We start from the raw sequence: 10298 nt of genomic DNA, 5'->3' as shown, positions 1-10298 counted from the left end.
ATTTGGATCATACATTGTGCAAGGAAAAAGAGAGAAAATGAGAAGACCCTAAAACAACAAAATTGGGGAAAATAGGGTTAAGCAACTCATGGAAATGGTAAATGTGATGAATGACGAAGAGAATCTTGGCCAAATGACTTAATCTCATGCCACATTCACACTAGCTTGGGAGAATCAAAACAAAAATGAAATTTAAAGGATGCATAACATAAGCAAATGAACTACCATTGTTCAAAAGAGAGTGAAGAAGAGAAACCCTTGTGGATTTGGGGTTGAGTTTGGAGGCTCTAATCCAAATGGAGGGGGAGTAGAATGCTTGCAAGAGCTTCTTGACCTTCTCTTTGTTGCCTTGAACGAGTTGGAGAAGAGAGGGAAAAGAAAGAAATAAAGAGTGATTGAAATGAGGGCTTTCTTGCCCTCATAACAGAACCGCCTACGCAATTGGTGGGTCCTGAACCCCGTCCACCCACCGATCTAACCCGCCAGTATGGGTTTTTGGGCCAAAAAGTTTCAAAATTTGGGAATTTGTCCCCCAAGCCTAGTAGACCCCAGTTTTGCATGAATTATTAGCTATTGTGTAATAAATTTGCGTGCATGCTCTCGTGGAATGATTGTATATATGTATATATATATTTTTTTATGTGGAGTCTATTACTCTCTGGATTGTGCACTATAATGATGGAATGCAATTTCATTATGTGACCAGAGGCATGATGTGCATTTTCTTGTGCTTACATGTGATAAATGTAGCACTTAATCATACTTCACTTTGATACAATCCGGGTATAAAGCATTATGGTACGCACTAGATCCGGTAGTAATGCACAAAGAGCCTCATGTGGTCCCGGTCCTATCGAATGACCACCAAATCCTCAGGGGCCTCGACCTCTGGTGGGCCCTAGATGGGAAGAGATAAATGAGGACCAACCTATGCATGAAATCCCAGATCCTCCTCCCATCCTCACTCCAAATGATGTTGCGGTTCTCATTCAACAGTCGCAACAAGCATTTTAGCAGCAGTTACTCTAGCAGTAGCAGACCATTATAAATGCTATACAGCAATAGTTGAACCCTATGCAAATGGGTCAGCACCCCCACGGGGTAACCTTTTTCACAGGATTCACCTATTGTATCGGGTGTCGGAGTTCAACCGGGGGGTGCACTCCTCAAACACCACCTGTAGATGCACAAGGGGGGTACACCTCCTACAGTACCACCACAAGACCAACCAAGGGGTACATCTCCCGTGGTGACTCCACGGTTCCTACCACTTGGCACTCCTCCATACATAATGCCACCACCTTATCCATACTATCCGGCTTATCCTCTATATTACCCATCAGTAGCTACTACTACAAAGGTGGTGGAATCCTTTAAGAGGCACTTGCCACCTATCTTCACCAAAGGTGGGGATTGACCTTAGCCGAGGACTTGGATAAGGTTTCCAACGGAATTGCTGTTGATTTTCACCGGGTGAAGAAGGTCACCCTGACAAACGATAGGCTCGAATTTTATGACTACCACTTCCACTGCACCTCACGGCCTAAAAGTGGGAAGACATTCATTGTGTCCGATGATGACGGATGGAGTGGCTGATCCTTCCTACTTTCTCCCTCTTGGAGCCATCCTCTATTTTTCTCTTTTCTAACCTTATCTTTCATTCCTCTCTCTCTATTTGATGATGACGATTATGATACTTTGGTGGTTGTATATTTTGGTACATTTCTATGGTTTGAAACTTGGAAAGGTGTTTATGTGGATGTTTAGAACTTTAGGATAAGTTTTATTTATTTTGATTACTCTGTTGTGGTTTGGTGTTGATAGACACTGGCACCCTTCTTTTGTAATTATGTTTATGTATGTGGTTTATCAGGTGACTTCTTTGTAAATTTTTGAAAATTCAATATAGTGCCGTTATGCTGCTAAATTTTTTATTAAATTAAGAATTTCAATGGTTTATGGAATCGACTAATTGACCCTTTGTTATTTTGATTAAGTTTTACTCTTGTACATGCAATGGAATGCAAGAATTTAAAATTTTTCATCTTATTGCTGGTTTTAATTTTTTAAAGCTTTTGTATTTACCCAACCCTTGGTCCTATTATAAAATTCTATAGGGATCTATCTTATATGCTATGAGTGCATAGAGCATTGCGCTCTCATACTATCGTTGTCACACCCCGTTCACACAGAACTGGACCAATGACTGGGCTAACACCTGTTAACCCAAAACCTGTCAGGATCATCTAACACAGTAGCCACTACACAATATACACACAACTAAAGAAAACAAATTCTGTATTTCAATGGTAGTCTTACATGTATATACCTGTAAATACCTTAATACTCTTGATACCCAAATTATATTACATAATACATTTACATGTGGGCCCATAGGAGTGATATGTACACAAAAATTATAATTTAGACATCTAGAGCACAAAAGGGGAAATATCACAAAATAATAAAAAAGAATCCCGAGTAGGTATCAATGTTGCTATCCCACAATATAACTCCCGCACGGGTACTCGGCCCCGTGCCCAAGATCTTTGGGGACCTACCAATCCTCAACTGGAAAATCTACTATAGGTCACGGCTCTAGCTCTTTAGCCGAGTAAGTGAAAAGAAAGACTAAGCAATCACTCGAATTACAAATAAACCTATATGTATGCAAGTATATTTTTATAACCTATATCACCTAAACATCACATCTAAGTTATAGGTCATGTGCTACTCACAACCACAGTGCACATATGCCCTGGGTACGAGTCGTGAACTCCATCCTGCAATACTCCCATAAGGTTGTTGAAGAAGGCCAACCGTGGGTACCAGAAAAGTAAATTGGGTCTTGCCCTACATTAAAGTAAAATGGGTCTTGCCTTACATTAAAGTAAAATGGGTCTTTTCCTGCATTAAATTAAAACAGTATGATTGGTCCTCTAATTATATCACTAAAGTTGTCGACCATCCTAGTGATTGACCGGGCGTACTTCTAACCGCCATCGTTAGTACACAACCTTAAGCTTCCTTCTAGTGATATACCCAACACCTAAACCCCTACTAGGAAGGATCGTAGCACAAGAATATGCCATTCCTAACTATATGCTCTTATATGAGATAGTAGGACTGTATAGTGCCACCGCGTTCCATTCCACGGGTCACTAAGGCATTCGTTTTCAATCCGACTACGGCATCTAATCTAGCAATGTATCATATTTCTTAATTTAAAATCATCCATCTCATATCTCAAAACAAGGATAAGCATATATCAATTAAAGTCACAACATAACAAATCATAAATGAATTTCATAATGCACAAGACAATGCATGGAAATGGCAATCGTGAATGACTAGTCTACAACAGAAATGAAATGATGACATGGCTAGTCTACAACAATAATGGAATGAGGCAAAAATACTCTAAAAATAAAGTCAATATCCTCTTCCCACTTACCTATATATGTACAATGTTCACCCTTGCTACGAGGAAGATCCGACGTATGGTGACGTGAGTTTCTAGTAAAACCTATCATAAAAAGGTCGAGTTTAGCATATCTCTACTTAGGCTCATAACCAACGAGGTACAATGAGCCCAACGTGTTTAAAATCACTATAGAAGGTTGCCCGAAAAATTTTGGCCCAATCGAAACTCGAAGGGTCAAACTGGCAGGTCAATTGACGGGCGAGGTAACCATCGATCCTTGCTCTCCACTCAAACCGGGGGCTCTTCTCGGACCGATGGGCCAGGAGCGGTGGGCTAGGTGCCCATCGGTTCTTGCTCGTCTCTTGACCCAGGGGCTCTACCTAGACTGGCGGACCAGGAGCGACAGGCCAGGTTCCCATCGATCCTTGCTCGTCCATCGAGCCAGTAGCCCATCCAAGATAGGAGGACTCCAGATTAGTGGGTCTGACCATTTCCAGGCACCCACCACTTAGAATCAGGATTTTGCTATTCACTTCCGTTCTTTATCCCACCTCGGAGAAACCACAAGGGGTCAATTCGACCACATTTTTCACAAATTTAAGGTCCCATATTGTGATTCTAAAATAGATCTAGGATCGATTCAAAGTTTTAAGCTTGGATTTTACATCTTTGCTCAAGAACACTTCAAAAACCCCAAATTCCTTCTCTAGCTCAAGAGATTACCAAATGCTTCTCAAATCTTATAATTTCTTCCTCTAAAACCTTCAAAAACAACATGTAGGCCCTTCATTAGACCTTAGATTCATCATCTCAAGTGGGATTAACAAGATCTAAAGGATTCCTACCTAAATCAAAGGGTTTCAATTAGGGTTTCTTGGGGGTTTGAGAAATATAGCTTTTACTCGCCTCAAATCGTAGATCCCAAGGCAAGGATTACTTTTCCCATGTCAAATTCAAAAGATCTAACCCCGGCGATGCACAACGAGCATCTCTTTCCCCATTTCTTCCTTATTCTTCCCTTCTCCTTCCTTCATTTTTCTCTCTTCTTTACTTTTCTCACCCACCTTGTAAGGCAATAAATGAGGGAAAAGAAAAGTAATAAATGCTATTTATACTTGGGTCAAAATTTCTAATGACCAGAGTGGTAGGTCACACTGGTGGGTCTAACCCACTTGTGACCACCCACCGGTCGGCCAAAACTTAGCTGAATCATTGGGATTTCGATGGGGCGTAGCCCCTGACGAGTATTTCACTCCTGGTAATTGATCAAAAAGCGTACTCAACATAAATATGGCTAAATACCTTTGTTGTACGTACATGGCCTTATAATATGTGCAAACATGGCTTGGGCACGCGGACTTCACTAGGCACCGACTTCAACTTGTCTGGCTAACCCAAGTTTTGAGTCACCCATGCCATCATGTTCCATATGGTATCCGACTCAGTTCGCTCGGGTTCAGGTCCTACAAGACCAAATCGAACCAACCGGATTATTAGACCGGGGTTAAAAAAGTAAGGTATTACAATAGATTCGACTGATTATGCCCATATTAGATAGAAGGCCAAGACTATGGAGGACAAGCAAAAGGGAGAGTCTTCCACTACACCAGGACTTTGGAAGAGGTCCAACCCTTATGCGAACTCAGGCAACCCGAGCAAGAGTTTCCATGGGCCATATAACTATAGTCCATCATACTAGCAGCCATACAGATCATCGAATTATATGCCCCGATCGGCTTATAGATCGGGCACTACCTCTTTCTGCCCGAACACTAGCACGGTGCTTATGGCCCCAAGGCCACTTTGTCCTTCCATTGCACCGGGTCAGATACAAAGAGCACCAGTACCAATGCAAGCCTCCCAAAACAGGTGCTATGTTTGTAATGTAGTTGGGCATTTTACAAAGGATTGCCTATACAAACTAGCTGTTGTACAGAGTTAGCCTCCTGTTTATAGACCTGCATTGACTTAAGGGGCCCTGCCTCAAAGGAAAATGCATGCATTGTCAGTTGATGAGGTTGAATCCAGCCCCGATGTTGTAGCAGGTATCCTATCTATCTCCAGTATATCAGCTTATGTGTTATTTGACTCTGAAGCATCACATTCTTTTATATCTAAAAGATTTGCTAGAAAGATTGATATGACACCTAGGGCACTAGAGGGTAAGTTGATTGTTAGTACACCTATAAGAAAAGTAGCACAATTAAATGAGGTATATGGACCATGTTTCATTGAAATAAGTGGGAAGAAACTGGATGCCTAGCTTATCAAATTCAACATGTAAAATTTTGATGTCATATTGGGCATGGACTTGTTATCAACTCACTGGCGAACGTGATGTGCACCAAGAAACAAATTAAAGTGGTGAGTGATGAAGGTGAAGAGCTAGTGTCTCAAGCAAATATGGCAAAACAACCTAGAGAGGTTCTCATCTCTGCCTTACAGGTGGTGAAATTACTGGAAGACGGATGTCAGGGCTACCTAGCTTTAGTATAAGATGTGGAGGTCACACTATTAGAGGAATTGAAGGTAGTTACGGAGTTTCTCGATGTCTTCCCAATAATCTAACCCGGCTATCACCTGACAGAGAATTAGAATTTTCTATTGATTTAGCTCCCGAAGCAGCCCTAGTGTCTAAAGCTCTGTACAGAATCGCACCACCTGAATTAAAGGAGTTGCGAACTCAGTTGCAGGATTTGTTGAAAAGGAGATTTATTTGCCCGAGTGTTTCTTCTTGGGGTGCTACAGTTCTGTTTGTCCAGAAGAAGGATGGGAGTCTACGTTTGTGCATCGATTACTGCGAATTGAACAAATTAACTATCAAGAACCAGTATCTGTTACCACGCATAGATGACCTCTTTGATCAACTGCAAGGTGCCAAAGTGTTCTCAAAGATTGATCTCAGATCTGGCTATTATCAACTCAAAATAAAAAACAGTGATATACTGATGAGCACATTTATGTGTGAAATATAGGGTAGTAAAACATGCATTTTACATATTTAGAATGGAGCTACCTTGGGTTTTACTCTCTTTTTGTAGGTTTTATATTTTCAAGGCCTTAAGGACTATCGGGCACTATATATTCAATTTTACACGTAAAGAGGTCCTATTTCTTTTAATGGTTGTGAAGAGGATGAAATTCTGAGCAAATTGGATGTGTTCAATTAAAAGTACACATTCGTTTAGTCACCCGTACAAATGATAATTCTTTTCAGGCCAGAAAAAGAATAATGGATTAGAACTAAACCGAGATGCAGAACCAGCCCATTTACAGTTGTCCCAGAGGTACAAGGAATATTCTAAATGCCAACAAGGATCGATGGATCACATCCTTAAGTGATTAAAGATTCGTTTTTGGTAACAACAACTACCTAGTGTAGTTGGTGAGCTATGGTGTGCAAAATTTCCTTGTTCACCAAGAGGTCTCAAGTTCAAATCTCATGGGGTTCCTGCGCAAGAAGAGAAGAAAAAAAAATGGACAAATAAAGATTGTCCAAATCTTCTCTCTCCTCCACATCATCATCAAAAGATTGTCCAAATCACACAAAGCAAGAAGGAAAATCGTCCCTTTGAGGGATAAAAAGAAGAGAAATAAATTAGAAAAAAAAAAAAGGAAAGAAAAATAAACAAACAAATTATAGGAAATTTTTCAAAGTTTATTTCTCTCTTCTCTTTCCTCCACCTTAGCACTTTTGGTCTCAAAAAATCTCACAACCAACTGTGGGTTTCTCCCTTTTAGGAAAGAGAAATTTGTTACCCTATCTCCCCATTTCCTATAAATACAACTCATGTAAGAGGAGGAGAGAATTCATTCTTCTTCTAGTTTTTTTTAGTTGCTCTCTCTTTCTCCTGCTCTCTCTTTAGTTTTAGTTCTTCTTTATCTTTTCTTTAATCACTTTTGTAATAGCTTTTTTTATTTCAATTAATGCAAGTACTCTTTTATTTTTTTTAGCCCTTTTATGTTTATGATTTATGCAATTGAGTTATAATTTTTTAAGTTATAGTTCTAGGCTTAGATCTAGGTGACAAGATCACGAGTCGTGGAGCAATTTTTCTTTTTTAAGATCTGTTTTCTCTAGTACTAGAAATTTCAGATTTGGTTTATTCCAGATTTGATTTTTAGTACTAGTAGTATCTCAAATCGATCAAGTTTTCAGTTCGAGGGTTAAAGTTCAAGTAAGTAGGCTCCTTCAGTAGTCTTCTCTCCCACCCCTCATTCCCTCTTCTGACTACCCTTTCTTTCTTAATTTAGGATTTTAATTTCAGTCGTTACATTATTGCTATCCCTTTCCCCCAAGGTTCATGGCTGGAGTATGTGTTGGCTTTGCCCCTCCTAGCCATAGAACCATCATTTTATTATTTTTATTTTAATTGCCTCCCTTTCCCTAAAGCCAAGTAGAGTAACCCTTGTGACAGTGACTCTCTGGTCAAGTAGGGAAGCTCATATTATGATGCATCCCTCGGGCTAAGTAGAGAAACCTACTTGTGAGTCTCTCTCTAGCTTTATCCCCTTTCTTTTACTTTATTTTTATTTCAGTATTTTTTTTCTTTATTTTTTTTTAATTGAGTGGGTTGTTTATTTTCAGTTGTTTATTTATTTAATTTTAATTGTGTGGCTTGCGTCTTTAAATTCTTAGATGACGAATAGTTAGGACGTTATTTTAGATACATATGTTTATGATGGTAATTAGAATTAGATCACAACCATTAATTGGTTCATTTTTGCATTATTAAAAGAAATAAAAAAATAAAGTGGTTGCTCTAGCTACATTGACCCGTACGCTTGCAGTTACATTCTAAATCTCAAACAAGTTTTTGGCGTCGTTGCCAGGGAGACAGTTCCATGTTATTTTTCGCTTTCTTTTGGCAAATCGGAGTGTTTTGTTTGCTTTGTATTGTTTTTCCTTTTTCTTTTATTGAATTCCTGAGAAGAACAACTTGCAATAATAGTTGTATCAGTGGAGGTCGCCATGCCTCACAGTATGATAAAGACAGGTTTCACCCTATCGCAGTACCTCAGGAATCGACCTGAGCAACCCCGGATCCCTACCGATAAGCTCCCAAAAATCCAAAAAAAATCAAAAAATCATTAAAAAAAAAAGTTTTGCTATCCATTCTTTTGTGCTTGTCTTACTTTAGTTGTGGGTAGTTTTCTATTGCATGAGTGTTAAGTGGGTACGTAATACTAAGAATTGATTAGAAAGAAGAGATCTAACAAGTAGTGACCCTATACGTTTGCTCTCTTTAAAACCCTTCAATATGGGAGACCAACAGCAAAACCCTTCACCTAAATCTTTGAAAGATAGGTTCTACCCTGCTAGAACGGCCTAACCTTCCTACATAGTTCTACCACAAGCCCAGGGCAATAATTTTGAGCTCAAATCTCAATACATCACTATGTTGCCCTACTTCCATGGGTTGACCTCTGAGGATGCATACCTATTTCTAAGGGAATTTGAAGAGGTATGTGTTCTAATTAAGATCCAACAGCTTTCTGATGATGCTGTTAAGCTTAGGTTTATCACTTTTGCATTGAAAGACCAAGCTAAGAAGTGGTTGTATGGGTTACCCACAAATTCCATAACCTCATGGAAACAGTTCACAGTTGTCTTCCTTAAGAAGTTTTTCCCAACTCACAAGACCAATAAGCTTAGAAGTGATATCCTTCAGTTTAGGCAAAAGCCTAGCGAGTCATTTTCCAAACTTATGGAGAGATTCAAGGATCTACTCCAAGAATGCACTCACCATGGCCTAGACCTATGGCATTTATGTCAAATAATTTATGAGGGTATTGATTATCCAACTAAACAAATGATAGAGTCTATGTGCCCTGTGGGATTCACATCCTTTACAGATGAAGGAAAGGCATGGGAATTCTTACTTGACTTAGCTGACAAAATCCGTGAGTGGGAGTCCACCCAAGAGAGTGAAAGAACCATAGGAGAGAAAGGATATTTAATGGATGGGATGGTAGCGAAGGAAGCCCATTTGGATAGCCTAATCAAGAGAATTGAGGCTATTGTTCCTAGAGAGCCATCATCAATCAATTTGGTTAAAATTTGTGCTTGGTGCCAGTCCCCTGAACATGTCATAGAAGAATGCCCCAACACTTCTGGGGACACTTCTAATGATAGTGTTAATGCCTTATACCAGAATAATCCATATAGTAACACCTACAATCTAGGATGGAGAAATCACCCAAATTTCTCTTGGAATCAGAGCAACCAAGCAGTGCCTTCCAATTTTCATAATCAATGTCAACCTGGTCCCCAAAGGCCTCCCTTTGCACAATAATCTTTTTTCTAAAATACTTTTCCTAGATCAAATGCAGGACCTCAGGCTAGTTTTCCTAGGGCCCCTCTCCTATCATCTTATCAGCAACGCCCTGGGTTTACCAACACTGGAGAGGCAAGTAGAATAAGTGACTTGAAAAAAAATATGGCCCTCCTCATGACAAGTCATCAAAATCTTACGAGAGAACTTACCCAAGTTGTTTCAATTATGCGTGAGAGGGAGAAGGGAACTTTACCCAGTCAAACAGAGCCTAACCCTAGGCATCATCAGCTTGTTAGTTCACAAACATCAACTAACGCACCACTGAATATAGTACAAGGTCAGACCCAACAAGGGCCCTCTAACCAATGTAATATTGTTTATGCCCTTAGGAGTGGTAAAGAGTACCAACAGAGCGTTCCTAAATCTTCCTCATCTATTACTCCTGTTAACTCTCCTTCAGTTGAGGACACAAGTGTGCCTCTTGTTCTAGGTTCGTCTAATGAACCTAAAGATTTTTCTAAAACTAAAGATGATTTGGTTGAGAAAACCAAAAATGGTTTTTCTGAACAGGGGCAAATCCCTAACAGTCCTTATGT

General features: G+C 39.7%; 1 non-coding gene across 1 annotated transcript; it reads right to left on the bottom strand.

The window, feature by feature from the left end:
* Positions 1-9072: 9072 nt before the first annotated feature.
* Positions 9073-9179, bottom strand: LOC122062202. The gene has a single exon (XR_006134831.1). It is a non-coding gene; the product is annotated as a small nucleolar RNA R71 (small nucleolar RNA).
* Between the last annotated feature and the right edge of the window lie 1119 nt (positions 9180-10298).

The sequence above is a fragment of the Macadamia integrifolia genome, chromosome 14 (genome assembly GCF_013358625.1).
Source record: "Macadamia integrifolia cultivar HAES 741 chromosome 14, SCU_Mint_v3, whole genome shotgun sequence".
Taxonomy (NCBI): domain Eukaryota; kingdom Viridiplantae; phylum Streptophyta; class Magnoliopsida; order Proteales; family Proteaceae; genus Macadamia; species Macadamia integrifolia.
The sequence above is the reverse complement of the archived record's forward strand: the minus strand, read 5'-3'. Positions and strand labels throughout refer to the sequence as shown.